The sequence below is a fragment of the Procambarus clarkii genome, chromosome 2 (genome assembly GCF_040958095.1).
Source record: "Procambarus clarkii isolate CNS0578487 chromosome 2, FALCON_Pclarkii_2.0, whole genome shotgun sequence".
In the NCBI taxonomy this organism is placed as follows: Eukaryota; Metazoa; Arthropoda; class Malacostraca; order Decapoda; family Cambaridae; genus Procambarus; species Procambarus clarkii.
This window is the reverse complement of record NC_091151.1, coordinates 49,399,458-49,419,023: the sequence shown is the minus strand read 5'-3', so window position 1 is coordinate 49,419,023 and position 19,566 is coordinate 49,399,458. Positions and strand designations below refer to the sequence as shown.

General features: G+C 40.7%; 1 protein-coding gene across 1 annotated transcript in view; it reads left to right on the top strand.

The window, feature by feature from the left end:
* The first annotated feature begins 2,121 nt into the window (after positions 1-2,121).
* Positions 2,122-19,566, top strand: part of LOC123762353 (uncharacterized) — a 263,102-nt gene continuing 245,657 nt past the window's right edge. The window contains exon 1 of the mRNA XM_045748867.2: positions 2,122-2,264. The gene's annotated coding sequence lies outside the window, so the exon portion shown is untranslated. The remainder of the gene's footprint in view (positions 2,265-19,566) is intronic.

Here is a 19,566-nt window from a genome sequence, read left to right as displayed (position 1 = left end):
CGTACTGAGCCTGACACACCTGCGCAGTTAGAGCGAGCGCTCTCAAGTATGCTCTATTATTCAGAGTTTCTTCTTGGTGTCTTAAAATGGTTTTAATGCGTCCCATAGAGTTTCAGAAGCATCTATTGCCCCTCGGCCACACTTTAATAGTGGTGAGAAAGTTGTCACTACTCGCCGCCTTACCACCCGGCTCATCCGCACAACTGGTGAACCAACTTGGATAATAAACACAGTATTTGTCACTTACAACTTCATGCTTTACATTCAGCAAAACAATTTTTTATCAACAATCTCTGCCGTCTTAGTATTTGTGTTTATCAACGGAGCAGAATGCTTTGCACAGTCACATTGAAACGCGGTTGACTGTTGGGAGTTCTCCCAGACGACACGTGCACACCACACCGACCACAGGTGCACCAAGCCACTAATTCATCTGTGAGGATCAGCTGGTGTACAGCCGTAACACTAGGGGGGGGGGGACTTATTTCGGTATACTTCGTTCTGTTTTGTGATCTAGAGAGTTTAGCATTTGCTTAAAAATCCCCTACTTATGCCTCAATTTGGGAGGCTAATATTCCAGTTTCTCGCGATTTTCTGCCAGTAATCATAGTGCAGAGACTCTGATCTTATATGAGTATAGGAACTAATGTGGTGAATGATAGTCAAGACACCACACCAAAAGTCTTCGATCTACACCCGCATATTACAGGTGTGTGCGGGTGGGGAGGGCCCTGGGTGAGGGGCAGACGGCTAGTCAAGCTATAGCAGTATTGGGCGAATCTTGCAGGGCTGTGCTGCTCACTTCTCACAGCCTAGCCTTCTGCTCTTGCTCGAGAATGGTATCTCTTGATATTACCCGTTTATGATTGAAGATAATGGTGTGTGTGTAATTGAGTACAACGGAATTACACCTGAAGTGTAAACTTCTTTGTGTTAACTTCCTTGTTATGATGTTATATAGTCCACGTGTGCCTTTCTGTAAGGTCTTGTTGACTATGTTGTGGTAGACTGTGTGTTGTTGTGGAGGCCATGTTGACTATGTTGTGGTAGACGGTGTGTTGTTGTTGTGGAGGCCATGTTGACTATGTTGTGGTAGACTGTGTGTTGTTGTGGAGGCCATGTTGACTATGTTGTGGTAGACGGTGTGTTGTTGTTGTGGAGGCCATGTTGACTATGTTGTGGTAGACGGTGTGTTGTTGTAGAGACCATGTTGACTATGATGACGATGTAAGCCTAACATGTATATATACCCTCTGGCTGCCTGTCTCCCAACACAATGAATTATTATCGATTTATTAATATTACAGCAAACAAGGTAATGGATTACCCTGATATTGTGTGAGAGCGAACTGTCTGCTACAGGCAAACTTGTCATTCTTGGCTACGATTTTGAATAATAGATATAATCTCTGATAAATTACGCAAACATTTATTGGAAACAGTGATAAAGGTGTATAATGTATCCTTGTGTCTGTAAACATGTTTACGTACTTCGCTTTAATATTGTCAATATCAATAAATTGTCATTCAACATTAAATAATTTTGCGAATAAAATTTAAATATTATTGATTGAATTTAGAAATATATAGATGTTTCAATTAAATTTCTTTCTTTATTATGCACCCCACTCTCATCCCGTGGGCTGTGGTGGAATATATAGTGTTCACAAATACATATACATATCAGTAATCTTTTATATCACAAATGATTCAACAAGAGGCTCACAAGAGTCACTCTACAAGGCACTCTACATCAATGGTGACACAGCTACTAGTCCTGTTGCTCCACACCCAGCCAAATGGGCAGCAGCTTTACAGTAAAGTGGTTCATGCGGCTGCCCCTACAGTAAGCCAACTGTGGGATAGTTTGTGGTGACTGAATGAATGAATGATATACAGGAGAAGGTATGAGGCAAGGTATGTCATAAGGTATGCGCGTACTAGTGGCTTTACAAGATTGTAATTACTATTACAATCTTGTAATAGTAAAGTACTAGTGGCTTTACAAGATTGTAATTACTATGCTATGTATCCTCACAATCCCAATGTACCTTCCTGTATATAAATAAATAAATAAGATGCCCATGGGGCGAGAAGGTTCGCTTGGCGCACTTCAGGTGTCACGTCGTCTGCAGGTCACGTGGCGCCATCTGTTGAGAGGCTTTGGCCTCAGTTTCGACAGCTGTTTGTTTACGTGAGATTAGTAAAGTGTTAGTGCGGTAGTTATCACCAATAACACGCTCTTGGGGGCCCCTTCATCTAAGGTATGAGACAATTGTGCACTTTGAGGACCCACATTGTGGCAGTTTTGGCGCCAGTCAATGTGGAGAGGTGGTGTATGACGGGTTATTATGGGGGTGGCCCCTTGACCTGACCCAGCCCTCTGTAACATTCCTGGCTGGGTCATTCTTGTCCTAAGACCTATTTTTAATTATATTTAAGATAATTACTTTAATAGCGTGAAGGAGCTTAATGTAGGTTTGGCCACTGGGGGATATCGGTGTACGATTTCCTCCGTCATGCATAGATTCTGCACAATCTCTATTGCAACATTGCATTTACACGTCTTTTTCATTAATAACATCGAGCAGTATCTATTTTGAATTGGGTCAAAAAAGTGCTTGATACATTACATTTAAAGCCAAATATGTTTTTGAGTTTAGGTGATATTTGGGAATAATTATTTACAGTGAGTTGCATAATGGTTTTTTGTCAGCAATTGGTCATAAATCAATAGACATTACACCAGATGGCAGGTCCAGCGAGCCCGGCACTTGGGCCGTGACGGCTGTGTCAAGTCGTGATAAATGTAGTATATACAAAATTGTTAGCCACTGTAGAAAATTAGTTATATTAAGGATTAAATGCTAATAATTGATAATAATAAGAGGAAATTTATTAATAATTATTTATTCCTTTAATTTGTATTTTAATGCTTCATTTTTTCATGTAATTTTAGCGTATGAATGGGGAAGATATGTATAAATTTTATGTAAGTTTATATGTTTGATAAGATTAATGTTTTTCATTCATTATTTAAATAATAATAATATTAATAATGTTTATACAGGTAAAAGTACATACATTCAAAATGACTTGCAAACAGAATGTTGAATTTCTAGATAGTATATACTATGCCTAAAACCACTAATACATACAGCGTTTCGGGCAAATGTGGGAAAACACTTAGACTAAAACTTAAACTAATTGAGATCAGAAGCATAAATTGAATTGAAAAAGGGAAAAATAAAGAAAAAACAATGATAATAATTACATGATGGAGGGAATGGCAGAAATTGAAACAGAACAGAAGTAGTTTAGCTAAATACAGTAAACAGAGTACAATTTTCTTAAGCTTTATACTGTACTAGCAGATATCAGCAGTTAAACAAGTTGGTCAATAATTAATATTGTTTGAAAATAGCCAGCCATACGTTGAAATTTAGGAGGTAAGGTAGGTTACATGGAGTTCATTAGGTAGTACAGTACTTAGTTTTTCTCTTAAACTGGTTGAGAGAGGGACAGTCTTTGACATGATTAAGAAGGTCATTCCACATTCTGGGTCCCTTGATTTGCAGAGCAATTTTAGTTTGGTTAAGTCACACTCTTGGAATATCAAATAGATATTTGTTTCTAGTGTGGTGCCCATGGGTTCTGTTACAATGTTCTAGGAAGCATTGTCAGGATTGACATTACAGTTCAGAGTTTTAAATATATAGAGTACACTTGAGAATGTGCAGTGACTTAATATCTAACATATTCAAAGATTTAAGTAAGGGTACCGAGGGCTGTCTGGGGCCAGAGTTTGTTATTGTTCTAATAGCAGATTTGTGTCGAGTAATTAGAGGACGTAGATGATTTTGGGTAGTAGAATTATTTGTGCGTTCTTGTTATTACTTAAATGTAGTTGTATATACAGAATTAAGTTAAAAAAAAAATATTTTTTTATATATATTATGTATATTATAGTGTGTCGGATTACTGGTAATGTTACAAAGTTCTCAAGATATTAGTAATTTTTTGTTATGGTGTTTGGGCTAACCTACTACAGATAGCTTGGTGAAAGTTCTCTCTAAAAATTTTTTTAAATTATATTGTATGGATTTCAGGGTTTTGGAGGCAGCTGTAGCTTAATATTTACAATTTTTGTTTTTTATATAATTTACCTGTTTTTACAGTAGTAATACAATATTTAATTTGTTGGCTTTCTTTGAATTTCGTCAGCTGTGATATCATAGACAGAGGACTTGACAAAGATTGTTATGATTGCTTTCCTTTTTTTATGGTAGGCCTAAGTTGAGTGGGGATAGTAGGTTTTGAGCTAAATAAACCCATGCTTACCCTCATAATAAAATTAACCAATTTTATGAATAAAAATCTCTTAACATTATCATAGTGGGTTGAGATTAAAAAAAAATTAGTCTGGGGGAGAGAATTTGTAATAGACACAGGTTCTGTATCTAATATTACAAAATAAGAGAGAAACACAGTACATGAAGTACAGTATATTTCTGCTGGTGAGAGTGAGGCAGCAAGAACTAGTAGAAATTCTAGCAAGAAAACATTGACTCCTCCACGTTAAACACAATTGGATGAGAATGTTTATAAATTGTTCACATAACATTACACAGTGGGTATGGGAAGTCATGAAGAGATGAGAAAGCTAGCAGGCAGGTTTGCAATCAGTTTTGGGAAAATGATTTAAAGGAGAGTGAGGGTTGGATTGCAGGGTTTAAACAAAGGTAATAACATAAGAGAGAGTGTGTTAGTGAAATGTCGAGTGCCGATCAGAGCAGCATTGAGCCATTCAAAAATTCAGTGTTGAATGTAATGAAATGCCTCTGGGTAAGAACTGGTGGCTTCCTGAAGCCATCTCAGCTTCCTGCTGAGATGGCTCTCAACTACTAGGTCACATCAACCATGGAGTTCTGTTTGGCCTACCAGGGATCAGTGCCAGAACCTGTTCCCCCAACCTCACAGAAGTGCTGGAAGCAGGTGACAATCGACCACCCCCACCAGAAAAATGTGCAAAAAATCAGTAAACCAGTATTATAGACCACTGTTTGGTTCAAAGAAACCAAAATCATAAAACTGCCAAATGGAACTTCCCCCAACAATGTAAACAAGCAATAGAATCTCAAATATGTGCGAGCTCGTTAGCACTAATTCTCTCCTAGTTAGGGGGCAAGAGTCTCTAGTGCCTATTGGGTTATGACACCAGTTCTGGGGCAGATGTGCAAGCAAAGCCCTCCAACTGGAAGAGAGGGAGAGAATCAGGAAACCATCAGGGCTCGGTCAGAAAACCTCTACCCCCGAATATTGGCCCAGGACAGGTTGGCAGAAGCCTCCGCGAGAGCGGCATACTTCCGAACATAATGGGCACGAGGGTTGACTGGAGGGGTGGCTAGACTTGATGACACTGCAGATGACTTAAGACACACAAACCTTGGAACAGGGAACCAAGAACCAAGGAAACTGAATTAGCCCATAAAGCATCCTACGAGGCAGAATCAGTGGCATGATAGCGGCACAGAGCACTACCAGACACAGCACATAATGTACCCCAACTTAACCATCCACTTATCAACAACCAAGGGACCCCTCTGGAAGCCACCAACTCATTCTTCGCCAGAAAAGAAGACCCTAAAGATAGACACAATACCCACCATGGCCTAAGGAACAAAAATTATGCCTCCGGAGAAGAGCATGAAGCTCCCCAATCCTATAACCGGTGGAGAGTGCCGGCAGAATAAGAACCTTGGAAAAGGAGTTCTGGACCATTGGAGACACTATAAACCGATGAGAAAAAAAGAGAAGTGAGAACGTTGCCCAAAGACCAAGTTGGTTCAGTCAGAACATGAGTAGGCCAGAGGTGAAACAACATGCAAGACAGCTCCAAAATGACACTGAGGAAGTATAGATGCTGTGCGCAAACAGCAGCAAAACATTGCCTCTTATTGTGCAGCCAATGCTGCACAATAAGAGGCAATGATATGGTAGTCAAGGCATAACCAAGAAATGAACAAACGAACCACATGAATGGAGATGAAAGGAAAGGAAGTGGTGGAAAGAGTGCCTAGAAACCTCATACTGCCACTGAGAAGACAAATGCACATGGGACACCATGAATTCAGCCACTCGCTCACACGTAGAAATGGTGATAAATATGCTTAAAAAAAACAGATGCAAAGAGCCTAGACATTCGAACCAGCGAGGTACATCACTGGGCTGATCTTCTGAAAGAGGCAGAGCTGATGAAAAAACAAGAAAATGGTCCCTGCAGGACGAAACCCAAGGAAGGTCAGCACTTCGCTGAGGAGGGGGACCAGCTACAGCATGCTGGTGACCCAGGAGCCTTACAACGGATGTGATACACTGTCTGCATCAGCGATAGAACTGGGTTCATAGCCCAGTGAACACTGGAGGCTCTTTCCTGCCCCAGATAGTGGGGCTGGGGTAGTGCTAATGAGCTCGTGCTTATTTCGAGAGATTTGATTATTTGCATTGGAGAAGTTTCCTTTGTCAGTTTTGAGGCTTCAGTCTCTTTGAACCCAGTAGTGGTTTGTATTGGTTTGCTTTGCTTGTTTTCCTTCTTATTTTTAAGGAAGGACAGGAATCCAGGAAACAAAGAATGCTTTAAAATGTCAAAAAATATTTATAGAAAAATATATATATTGGTGGTAAAGTTTGGAGTGAGGTTTAAGGAGTTTACTTTTAAGAATGCTAGGGATTTTTTTTTTTTGCAGTTCTAGTTAATAAAATTTAAGAATTTACCTGAAATTACTCAGGGGCCACTAGTGGCTTTGATGCACAGAAAGTCAGCAGCTTGTCAGCTACCTTCCTTTATTCCTGAGGACTTTTTCCATCTGAATTTTAAACTATAGTACACTGCACTGTCTTAACAGTTATATCCTTGGTGAATTGGAAATTCAGTGGGCTTATCTATGGTGAAAAGAACATCTATTATTTCTGTCCTACATTGTAACTTGTTGAGCAAGAAGCTGTTGCCCTTTATGTGAGTTACATTGGACCTTTTAAAAAAGTTTTCTGGCTTAGTATCTTCTAATGTGTTTGTTAACCTTGACAAACCCAGGGTGTTAATCATGAGGCCCTTGACTATTCCTGGTATGAGAGTTGACTTAGTTTGGGATGTTGCTCAGCATTGAACATTTTGCAGAGCAGATATAGCCTTCTTAAGGAGAGGACTCTATGCTTTAATGCAGTTGTCCAGACGAGGACACAAGAGAGATTTGTACAGGTGATCTATACACTTTATTTTCTTTGAAGTCAAAGGTTATCATTTGATTTTTATCCAATGATTGGTTGACGTTTTGTTATTGCAGCTCCTACTTGCTGACCAACTTCCTATGAATGGTGGATCATAACTCGTACGTCTTTTTGTTTATCAGTCTACTGTGCGGTTGTGTTGTCGATACAATTATTGTGTGTACTGTTATGCTCTGTATGCAAGGTCTTGCATGTTTCAGTATTGAAAAGTGTTTGCCAGCCTTATGACCATTTGTGGAGTTCATGTAGGTTATTTTGTAGGTCGGTTCTATATCTTTTCTTCTGCTTCTCACTTTACCATAGATTTTTATGTTGTCCACAAATTCGATGATATGGTTTGTAATTTTCTCGGTTATGTCATTGATGTACATTACAAAAAAGAATGATCTTGGGACCAACTCTTAAGATACATTTTAATAAATAATCATTCATAATTTGAGTAATAATGAATACCTGTGCATTTATCTATAATATTTGTTAGTAATATAGTGTATAGTATACTGTGTGTTAATAAAAAAACGTGGTTTCAACTCCTAAGTACAGTATTGATATATTGTAAGAAAGTCCAGTGAAAATGCTTGAGTAACAAGAGGTTAGACTGCACTCACACACAAGGAAAACACACAGTTGGTACTCATGCCTTCACAATAGGTCTATAGGCCTTAGAATTTTTGGGTTACATAAACTCATTTGGACAATTTATAATCCTATACAGTATGTATAAACTTAGTAAAACATTTCTAAAATATAAATGCATTATTTTGAATATTGTATGCCAATGAAAAAAAAAAATATTAGCAAACAAATATACAATAGCTTGCTAATGTTAGCATTTCATAAATCATATAATTCACATCCATACAAATTGAGGTACCAAGAGTTAAATAACCCTACTTTTGACCAAGTGCCAGAATGGCAAAATTCACTCAGATTGATCAGTTGTGACCAATTGCAGAGGTGGATCACTTACTAATACTATAAGCATTTTGCAAAAGAATTACAGAGGGCAAATCAAGTTTTAATCAGATCCCTGAGAATGTTGTTTGAAATTCAAATTTCTATATACATATTCACATAATTTTTGATTATCTGAACTGGCTGGTAAAAGAATCCACTTCTTGCATTGCAACATTCGTGTATAAGAGGGTAATATTACATATTGGATCCAAGTTATTTAGGCAATACATAATTTTAACACTAAATGCAGTGTAATTATTGCAGTTATTGAGCATATAGAGTGACACTGAATGTGTTCAGAATTTAAGCAATACAACAGTAGTTTTCTTACATGTGTGGTTGGTTAAAGAATTTCAAGTATCATATCATTAAGAATATTGATGTGCCATTTCTTGCAACATTAGTACATTTATTATTATTATTATTATTATCATCAATAATAACACAAGTATGCCAACTGTTGGTATTTTATTGTTAAACACAGCAGCAGCTACAGTAATTTATTGTGCAACACACTTTCATTCTCTAAGAGGTACTGTAGTTTTATTGTGCAATCACATACTTATCCTATACACAGTGCAAAATTATTACAGATGGCACTGAAGGTCTTAATCAGACTAGTGGATATTGTTTTACATTAACGTTTATATGAATATCCTATTTTCGTCTATTGACAATAAATCTGGTGATCACCATTGTCTCAGAAATCAAGGAATCATAGCCCACGTTTTGTGTATTTTCACTGGCACCAGTGTCATGTGTTCGTCCTCTTAAGAGTTCTCAAGGCTGTGGCAAGGTTATGGTGAAAACTTAATTTATTTTTATACGACACCCTTGCATATATTAAATCATTAGGTGATTATGCTGCACCTCTGTTTGCTTTAGTGCCTGGAAAGAATGCTTGAAGAGCTTGAGTAAACTCAAAATGAAGTGATGTGGCCTATAATTAGGTGCGTCCATACCACAAAGATACTTAATTTGAGGAAGGAACTTATTATAAGCATAATTTATTTTTACTGAAATAATTATCTAGTATCAAAAGGCTTAGGCTAGTTTATCCTAACCCTTCCATAAAAGCCCTCCAGATCATCTTTATTGAATGTGAACCTTGTTAAAAATGGATTACTAAAACTGCAACTAAAAATCAGAATGTATCAGATAACAATTTGTACCAAAAGAGACAATAACATCACTCTCCACCCCTCTCCACCCAAGAAGCAAATTGAAGACCAGCTCAGCTTCTTCAGGAGGTAAAGCTTAACACTTAAGCCACATTGATACTGTCATAGAGCACTCACTCAAACCATATCCACTGATGGTTTCCAAAACCACCCATCTGGAGCTAGCTGGAAGTACAGTTGTCCTGACAGTGAATAATGGCTCATATTTGTGTGCAGAGTCCATATAAATACCCAAGTCGCTACCCTTCAGTCTGAACTATTTGCCATATTCCTTGCACTCAAATGTGTGCAGTTACCTGCAAAATATACTCAAGGAAATCACAATGATGTGAGAGAACCATTGGAGCAGGACGGGCATTGAACAAGCGTCCTGGTTAACACCAAACGTGAACAATACCCATTAGGCCATGACATGCTAAAGGCTATTATACCTGGGACCCACCTCGAGTCCACTAAGGAGTCTGGAGGCATTGAGCTAGTACTCAGCCAGGTAGTCTTTGGCAGGACCTGGGTTTAATAGCCTTTAGCATGTTGTAGCTGTGACAAGAGGTGTTGCATGTGACAGGTGTGGCGTGTGACACAGGTCTGGGTTGAGGTAGATGTGGGTTGCGGCAGGCATGAGCTGTGACGCAGGTGTGGGTTGTGGCACAGATGTGGGCTATGGCACGTGTTGGTTGTGAAATGTGTGGGAGACATGGGTTATTACATAGGTGTTGGTTGTGACAGGTATAGGTTGAGACAGAAGTTTGGGCTGTGACACAAGTGTGGGGATGTAGCAGGTGTGGGGATGAGACGACGTTGCAGGTTTCTTCCTGAACTGACGTACTGAAGAATCAATAGTGATATTCCCAAGACTGGCTTGCTGCGTCTTAGGCTCTATGATGCAACTCGCTTTGCACCCAGACGTCCCAGACAGAGGTTGCCATGAGCAGTGTGTGGCAACTTTCCCCATTGCATCCGAGACAGAAGGTCGTCATTCACAAATTGCCACGAGTTACGATGCTACATATGAAAGAAATGAGTTAGAAATTTTTTTTTTTTTAGAAAAAATATTTTTTTTTTCCAATCAGTAATGAAAAATGCGATGATGTCTCCTCTCCATTCTTTCGATTTGCTACTATGTAAAAATATATATAACTTTTGAATAACCAGGAACGTACGAACACAACACAACTAACCCTATCAAAGCCGATACATAGAAAATGTAAATATTTCGGTGTTTTATTTCTAAATACATTACATTTTTAATGGGTCGATTCAGGATTTAGTCGCGAGGACGGAATGTGAGCCTTTTTGTTCCAAGTAGCGAATCTTATTAAACAACAACATATGAGGCTACTCACATGAGGACGAGATGACTCACGTGTAATTCAAGTTTTTCAACTCTCACTTATTTTTTTTTTGTGTTCGCATTCTTAAGTTTAAACAAAGAATGAATCATGATGGTTGAAATTGTTTCGTGATTGTCATTGGAAGTTGTTTCATGACTGTGCTCGAGAAATGTGTAATTGTGTATAATTCTCAGAAAAAACACCGGAAATTGTAAAGTTATTCATAGGAGCAAAACTTGTGTGGTTCTTCGTGATGAATTTGTGTGGTTCATGATGAATCAGTATGGTTCTTCATGACGAATCTATGGTTCTTCATGACGAATCTATGGTTCTTCATGACGAATCTATGGTTCTTCATGACGAATCTATGGTTCTTCATGACGAATCTATGGTTCTTCATGACGAATCTATGGTTCTTCATGACGAATCTATGGTTCTTCATGACGAATCTATGGTTCTTCATGACGAATCTATGGTTCCTCATGACGAATCTATGGTTCTTCATGACGAATCTATGGTTCTTCATGATGAATCTATGGTTCCTCATGATGAATCTATGGATCCTCATGATGAATCTATGGTTCTTCATGACGAATCTATGGTTCCTCATGACGAATCTATGGTTCCTCATGATGAATCTATGGTTCCTCATGATGAATCTATGGTTCCTCATGATGAATCTATGGTTCCTCATGACGAATCTATGGTTCCTCATGATGAATCTATGGTTCCTCATGATGAATCTATGGTTCCTCATGATGAATCTATGGTTCCTCATGATGAATCTATGGTTCCTCATGATGAATCTATGGTTCCTCATGACGAATCTATGGTTCCTCATGATGAATCTATGGTTCCTCATGATGAATCTATGGTTCCTCATGACGAATCTATGGTTCTTCATGACGAATCTATGGTTCTTCATGACGAATCTATGGTTCCTCATGATGAATCTATGGTTCCTCATGATGAATCTATGGTTCCTCATGATGAATCTATGGTTCCTCATGATGAATCTATGGTTCTTCATGACGAATCTATGGTTCCTCATGACGAATCTATGGTTCTTCATGACGAATCTATGGTTCCTCATGACGAATCTATTTTTACTCATGACGAATCTATGGTTCCTCATGACGAATCCATGGTTCATCATGACGAATCTATGGTTCCTCATGACGAATCTTTGGTTCCTCATGGCGAATCTTTGGTTCCTCATGACGAATCTATGGTTCTTCATGATGAATCTGTGTGGTTCTTCATGATGAATCTGTATGGTTCCTCATGACGAATCTTTGGTTCCTCAGAATAAATGTATACAATAATAAGGGGTTGTCTTTTATCGTCATAAATATGTTTAGTTCTTATTAATATTCAAGACACCCGGCGCTGGCCTGGCTGGCCCCTAAAGATGGTGCTGATTAAGTGTTGGGAGCGAGGGGGTCACGACCCGGCACTTTCCGGGTCGACCCGGTGATTGGGTTAACCTGGGCACGAAAACGTTATGCAATGGGGTCCGACTGATGATAAATTCTAGGGGACTCCAATTTCGATAGGGGGGGGGGGGGCAGTGGCAGCTGACTTCCATTAGGATCAGTGGGGTCAACCAAGACCCACTCATGTTTGTCACCTACCCGTCACCAATCACCGTGCAAAATTGGATGAGACTAACCTCCAGCATCTGGCCTCCAACCTTGGACAAAAACATTTATATATAGATGGTTTATCAAAATATACAATTGAACACAATGATGTAAATGTGTGTGGGGGGGTCTTCAAAATAAATCTGTATGTTTATTGCAAACATACATAACTGCAATGGGATAAGTTATGCGTCGAGCAACAAGAATCATGTAAGAAGTAGGTCGACTCTTGACTCCAGGAAAGGTTGAAGGCCTTCCTGTAAACCAGACATGATAAAGCTGATCTCGTAGCCTTAATTTTACGTATTCGGTTGTAAAATATCGAATAAATATAATTATATTAATTGTGAGTGGAGTTGGACGCTCACCAGGAGCAGGAGTCTCAAGGTTAGCATGCTACACCAGCCCCGGCAGCCGTGCGGCGCTCCAGTTAAAAACACATTTAATTTATTTATTTATTTATTTATTTATTTATTTATTTATTTATTTATTTATATATACAAGAGTTGTTAAATTCTTGTACAGCCACCAGCACACATAGCGTTTAGGGCTCACTTGTCAGGACATCTGAAAATCCCTCAGGAATAATGGGGGTTATCTTGAGATGATTTCGGGGCTTTAGTGTCCCCGCGGCCCGGTCCTCGACCAGGCCTCCACCCCCAGGAAGCAGCCCGTGACAGCTGACTAACACCCAGGTACCTATTTTTACTGCTAGGTAAGAGGGGCATAGGGTTAAAGAAACTCTGCCCATTGTTTCTCGCCGGGTCCGGGATCGGACTCGGGACCACAGGATCACAAGTCCAGTGTGCTGTTCACTCGGCCGACCGGCTCCCCCGGTCGGGGGGAACCTACCACAAACCACCGGCTTCCTGTCCCCATCGAGGCCACTGATACATTGAAATATTTCCCGTTATAGGGAACAGGACGCCTGCAACTCTACTGCATCTCAGTGCTAGGTGAACAGATGCATCAGTTTAAAGGAAAAGTGCCCAACTGTTTCTCTTCCCACCCGGGAAGTGAACCCGGGTCTCTCGACTGCGAACCGATGAGGTAAACAGTATGTCTCAGTTGTCCTGAGTGCCTCGAGGAAATAAATTGTTGCAGTAAGGGAGCCGGCCGAGCGGACAGCACGCTGGACTTGTGATCCTGTGGTCCTGGGTTCGATCCCAGGCGCCGGCGAGAAACAATGGGCAGAGTTTCTTTCATCCTATGCCCCTGTTACCTAGCAGTAAAATAGGTACCTGGGTGTTAGTCAGCTGTCACGGGCTGCTTCCTAGGGGTGGAGGCCTGGTCGAGGACCGGGCCGCGGGGACACTAAAAAGCCCCGAAATCATCTCAAGATAACCTCAAGAAGGTATAACGTTAATGCAAACTTTAATTTTGTGTATATTAACAATTTACCGCATGGGAGAATGTTGACTGTAATTTTTTCAACCCGTTCTCGCACTTTCGTACAGTCAATATTGACTTATTAAATAAGTGCATATGTGAAATACTAATTTATTGAGAATATTTTAGTTTACCTTGAAAAGTTTCATAGAAAACACCGACCTTACCTAACCTTCTTAGTATGTTAAGATAAACATCTTATTGCTTCGTAATTACAATTATTACTTAACCTATACCTATAATAGGTTAAGTAATAATTGTAATTAAGAAGCAATAAGATGCTTTTCTTAACATACTAAGAAGGTTAGGTACGGTTGGTGTTTTCTATGAAGCTTTTCAAGGTAAACTAAAATATTCTCAATAAATTAGTATTTCACATATGCACTTATTTAATAAGTAAATATTGACTGAAAGTGCGAGAACGGGTTGAATTTTTTATACCACCGTCCACGGGATGGGTATGGGGTGAATAATAAAGAAAGAAACTGAATTTCTTCCCGAAACGGTGAGCGTACTAGTGGCTTTACAAGATTGTAATTACTATCCTATGTATCCTCACAATCCCAATGTACCTTCTTGTATATAAATTAATAAATAAATAAATTGGAATGTTAGGGAGGCACCGATAACTTGAGGAGAAGTGTAGTGTAGAGAGCGGGCCAGGGACGCCCTGGGGTGCTCGCCCGAGGCCTGGTTATGGCCACACTCTGAAAACCTGCCACATTGACCACTTGTGGGCCAGGGGCGCCCTTCTCCCCCACACTCACCCCAGCCCACACTCGCTGCTTCCTCCCTCACTCACCACACTCAGCCACAAGGGAGCAGTGAGGGAAGTACCGTGAAGGGAGAAGCGAGGAGAGGGAGTAGCGAGCAGTGAGGGGAAAGTAGCGAGCAGTGAGGGGAAAGTAGCGAGCAGTGAGGGGAAAGTAGCGAGCAGTGAGGGGAAAGTAGCGAGGAGTGAGGGGAAAGTAGCGAGGAGTGAGGGGAAAGTAGCGAGCAGTGACTGAAAGTAGCGAGGAGTGAGGGGAAAGTAGCGAGCAGTGAGGGGAAGTAGCGAGCAGTGAGGGGAAGTAGCGAGGAGTGAGGGGAACGAAGCGAGCAGTGAGGGGAAAGAAGCGAGCAGTGAGAGGGAAGTAGCGAGCAGTGAGAGGGAAGTAGCGAGCAGTGAGAGGGAAGTAGCGAGCAGTGAGAGGGAAGTAGCGAGGAGTGAGGGGAAATGGCGAGGAGTGAGGGGAAATAGCGAGGAGTGAGGGGAAATAGCGAGCAGTGAGAGGGAAGTAGCGAGGAGGGAGTGAGAGGGAGAAGCGAACAGTGAGGGGTAAAAAGTGATCCTGACCAAAGCCACTTAACTTTTTGTTAATAGCAAGTTGTGTTGGTGCAGAAATGGCGAGTTATCTTCTTGTGAGAACCACAGGGGCGGCGGGGGTCCCTAGGCCACGATACGCCACCTGCCTCTACACAATTTAATATGGAACAGTATGCGAGCATCAGAAATATTACAGGAACAACCGTGGACATCTTCAAGAGGAAACTAGATTGTTTCCTTTAAGGAGTGCCGGACCAACCGGGCTGTGGTGGGATGTGGGCCTGCGGGCCGCTCCAAGCAACAGCCTGGTGGACCAAACTCTTACAAGTCAAGTCTGGCCTCGGGCCGGACTTGGGGCGTAGAAGAGCTCCCAGAACCCATCAACCAGGTATCAACCAGGTAACCTCTCTCCTCCACCCTCATTTTCCTATCTCTATGTTTCCATATCTTGCATTCGTGTTATTCGCATATAATACTATACCCAAGAAGGTACTATGAGGTTGTGAAAGTACACGTTGGTGATTGTGCATTGTTGCAGAGCAACCAGCTCGCATACTGTTCCCCATAGGTCCTTAAGCTGATAAATAGGTGGTAGGTACATTGTACCTATTTGTACAATGTACAGATAGGTACATTGTAACAGTATTTGAATTCACATAACTACCTCCAGCATAAAGTGATGAAATATATTATGGCGATGAAGCTGTATTTCTAGATTGTAAGATTCTGAGCGAGTTAGTAGCACAGGTAAGATGTATGGTTTTATATGTGTAAGTGCGCTACCTGGGGCCAGATTCACGAAGCAGTTACACAAGTACTTATGAACCTGTACATCCTTCCTCAATCTTTGACGGCTTTGGTTACATTTATTAAACAGTTTACAAGCATGAAAACTTGCCAATCAACTGTTGTTATTGTTATAAACAGCCTCCTGGTGCTTTGGAGCTCATTAACTGTTTAATAACTGTAAACAAAGCCGCCAAACATTGAGAAAAGATGTACAGGTTCGTAAGTGCTTGCGTAACTGCTTCGTGAATCCACAAAGGCCGTGGTGAGGGTTCGAACCTACGCACGGGATGTTCCCAGCTACGCGTTAGTCAACTGTGCCAAGACATGGTTGACTTAGGCGCAGCTGGGAACATCTCGTACGTAGGTTCGAATCCTCATCACGGCCCTTGTGGATTTGCTCATTTGATGCCTTACGCTATTGTGATTTCTGTGTGTAAAGAGATAATATTTTTATATCATACTTGAACAAGTATAGGTTCAAGTATGATATATATGTTCAAGTTTGATATATAGGTTCAAGTATTGAGACAAGCAAAAAATACATCTCAAAAGGATAGAGTAGCTTAGGCTGTTTCTACGATATATAGGACGTGTAAGGTGTGTGAGTTGACAAAGACGTCATAATGTTATTCTGGGTGAGGTGTTAGGTGCTACTGGAGTAGTGTAGGAGCGTGTTGTGGCCGCAGCCGTGGTGGGGTTGGCAGAGTATGCGGCCGCACGTGCGCGGAGACGGCCGCCCTCGCATCTGGAGCAGCGCTCGTCTAGTTGCTGCTGCTGGCCATGGTGGTTTTACCCAGTGGTTCACGTCGTAGTTTTGTAGTTAATAAGATAATGGCGCCGTTGTCCTTCTCTCTTCTACTCCTGCGGGCGTAGTGTTCATGGTTTTCATATTGGGAGCTCGCCCACTTGCTCACAAATCCGCTTTTGCTTGCTTCCATTCACCCAACTGAGAGTATGACGGGTTTGTGACACCCCAAAACCTAGAGGCCAGGCTTTCATACCGACCGGGAGCTGTATACAGAGTACTAGGAAATCCATAAGATGAATAAGTGTCCTGAATGCTTGTCACCCTACCAGGCTTGTCACCCTACCAGGCTTGTCACCCTACCAGGCTTGTCACCCTACCAGGCCTGCTTTGCTTGATATTCTGCTTCTCAGACAGTCTAGGCGCCTGCTCACCCTGCTGGCCCTAGAGCAGTTTGTTATAAGGTCAATTGAGGAATTTTAGCATTACCAGGCCGCGTCGAACAGCCTGGTTGATCAGTCCAGCAACCAGGAGGCCTGGTCGACGAGCGGGCCGCGGGGACGCTAAGCCCCGGAAGCACCTCAAGGTAACCTCAAGGTAACCCATTTCTCATCCTGAAGTGGTCTGGCCACTCTGCCGGTAGCATGGTCGTGTCATGGCGTGGTACGTTGGTCTGTGGTCGTAGGCAAGTCAGACTGTGGTGGTTGGCGTGTCAGTCAATGGCTGTAGATGAGTCTCAGCCTACCGTACCAGCGTGAGTCTTTGCTCTTCTAGTAGTTAAATGGGGACATAACGAGCAGCCCTTTCTTCCAGGCGACAATTCACTGATTCTGCAAGAGGGTTGCGGGCGACGACCTTCTGCTGAAGGGTTTTCAATGGTGCTTGTGAAGAGGTGAGGCTCATGACTAGTTCCCATGCAGGAAGGTTAAATTTGACTGCTCCGTCTTCAAGACTGCTGGTGACTGGTTCTTCTACAGGGGAATTGCGAACGACTGATCCCCTCTACGGGAGAGTTGCTGGCAACTAGAAACTAGCCAGCAACTAAGTTGCTGGCTCCCATAACCTTCCTCTTCAGGAAGCTTATGGGAGACTAGTCCATCCTGCAGGAGGCTGGTGGGTGACTGTTCCAACCCGTTTTTTCGTCAGGTGCTCAACCAATCTTGTGTTCGGTCGGTTCAATACGTTTTCATTCTCACATTTCCTCTGGTGTCGAGAGGCTAAATTTCACGTATGGACAACGTGTTGGCGGTATAAAATATATTTCGCGAAATACTGAGGGGCCCCCTTTCAATTCCTTTTCACATTTCAATTTAAAATTTGGCAGTTTTCTTGTGAATAGGGCCAGAACTTGGCATATACAATATTTCCATGGGATTTATCTGGTTGGCTTTCTATCTAGAGGACAAGTTTAATGTGGCCCACATTGGCTGTCAAATTAGATTTATATTAGATTTAGATTTTGTATTCAGGTAAAGGTACATACACTGAGTTACATACATAATGTTGGATTTAAAGATAGAAATAGTACATACAATATCTAAAGCCACTAGTTCGCATAGCGTTTCGGGCAATTAATCCGTCCTCTCGCCTAATACGATACATATTTAACGGAATTAATATTTTCATTAAAAGTGCAACATTAGTCAAATTTAAAACAACGTCATATTCACGTTGTGTGCATGGTCCTTGATAGGCTAGGTGGGTTGCATGGGTTGATACGCGTGTGGGTAGACATCAGCAGCTGTGAGGTACGAGTAGGTAATCATACTAGAGTATGTTAGTGTCACGGCGAGTCTACACCTTGTAAACTTATTACTGTTGTACACCAGGTATACTACTTTAACTTTGTATCTCATGTTTAGGCCAGCAAAATGTCGTGTAGAATTTTGAGGAAATTCTGATATGCTTTGTTAAAATAATTTGCAGTCTACACACACATACACACACACACACACACACACACACACACACACACACACACACACACACACACACACACACATACATACACACACACACACACACACACACATACATACACACACACACACACACACACACACACACACACACACACACACACACACACACACACATACATACACACACACACACACACACACACACACACACACACACACACACACACACACACACACACACACACACACACACACACACACACACACACACACACACACACACACACACACACACACATATAATATATATATATGTGTGTGTGTGTGAAACAAAGTAAATTGTTCAATTAGGGACATAATTTAAAAGTTCTGTATATAATTTTGTACATAAAAAATATATGACAGGATGGCCTGTCTGATTAGTTTTATAGCAGTGAAAGATTGCACATAATTAAAACTTTTAATTACAAAGTTAATTGATGTTACAATAAATTATATTGAGCATTTGTAGAGTCTAATATTATAAAATAATATTTTCCAATATGATCATTACCTCTCAAAACTCTCTTTTACAGCTTTGGAATGCTTTGTTTTCTCTAGTTGTCAATGTTATTTAGCTGCAGGTGTGGAAGGTTGGAAGTGGTTTTTACGGGCTATTCATGCCCGTGCCACCTCTTGTGTGTGGCTTAATCTCTATCAATCAATCAGGTTGTCAGTATCCTACTTGCATCACTCCAGGTGGAGAGCCTCTTGTCTCCTGTGTGTGTGTGTGTGTATATATATATATATATATATATATATATATATATATATATATATATATATATATATATATATATATATATATATATATATATATTGTCCTGGGGACCATTCAGGCTTGTTCGCATATATATATATATATATATATATATATATATATATATATATATATATATATACATATATATGTGTGTAATATATATATATATATACACACATATATATATATATATATATATATATCCTAAACGATG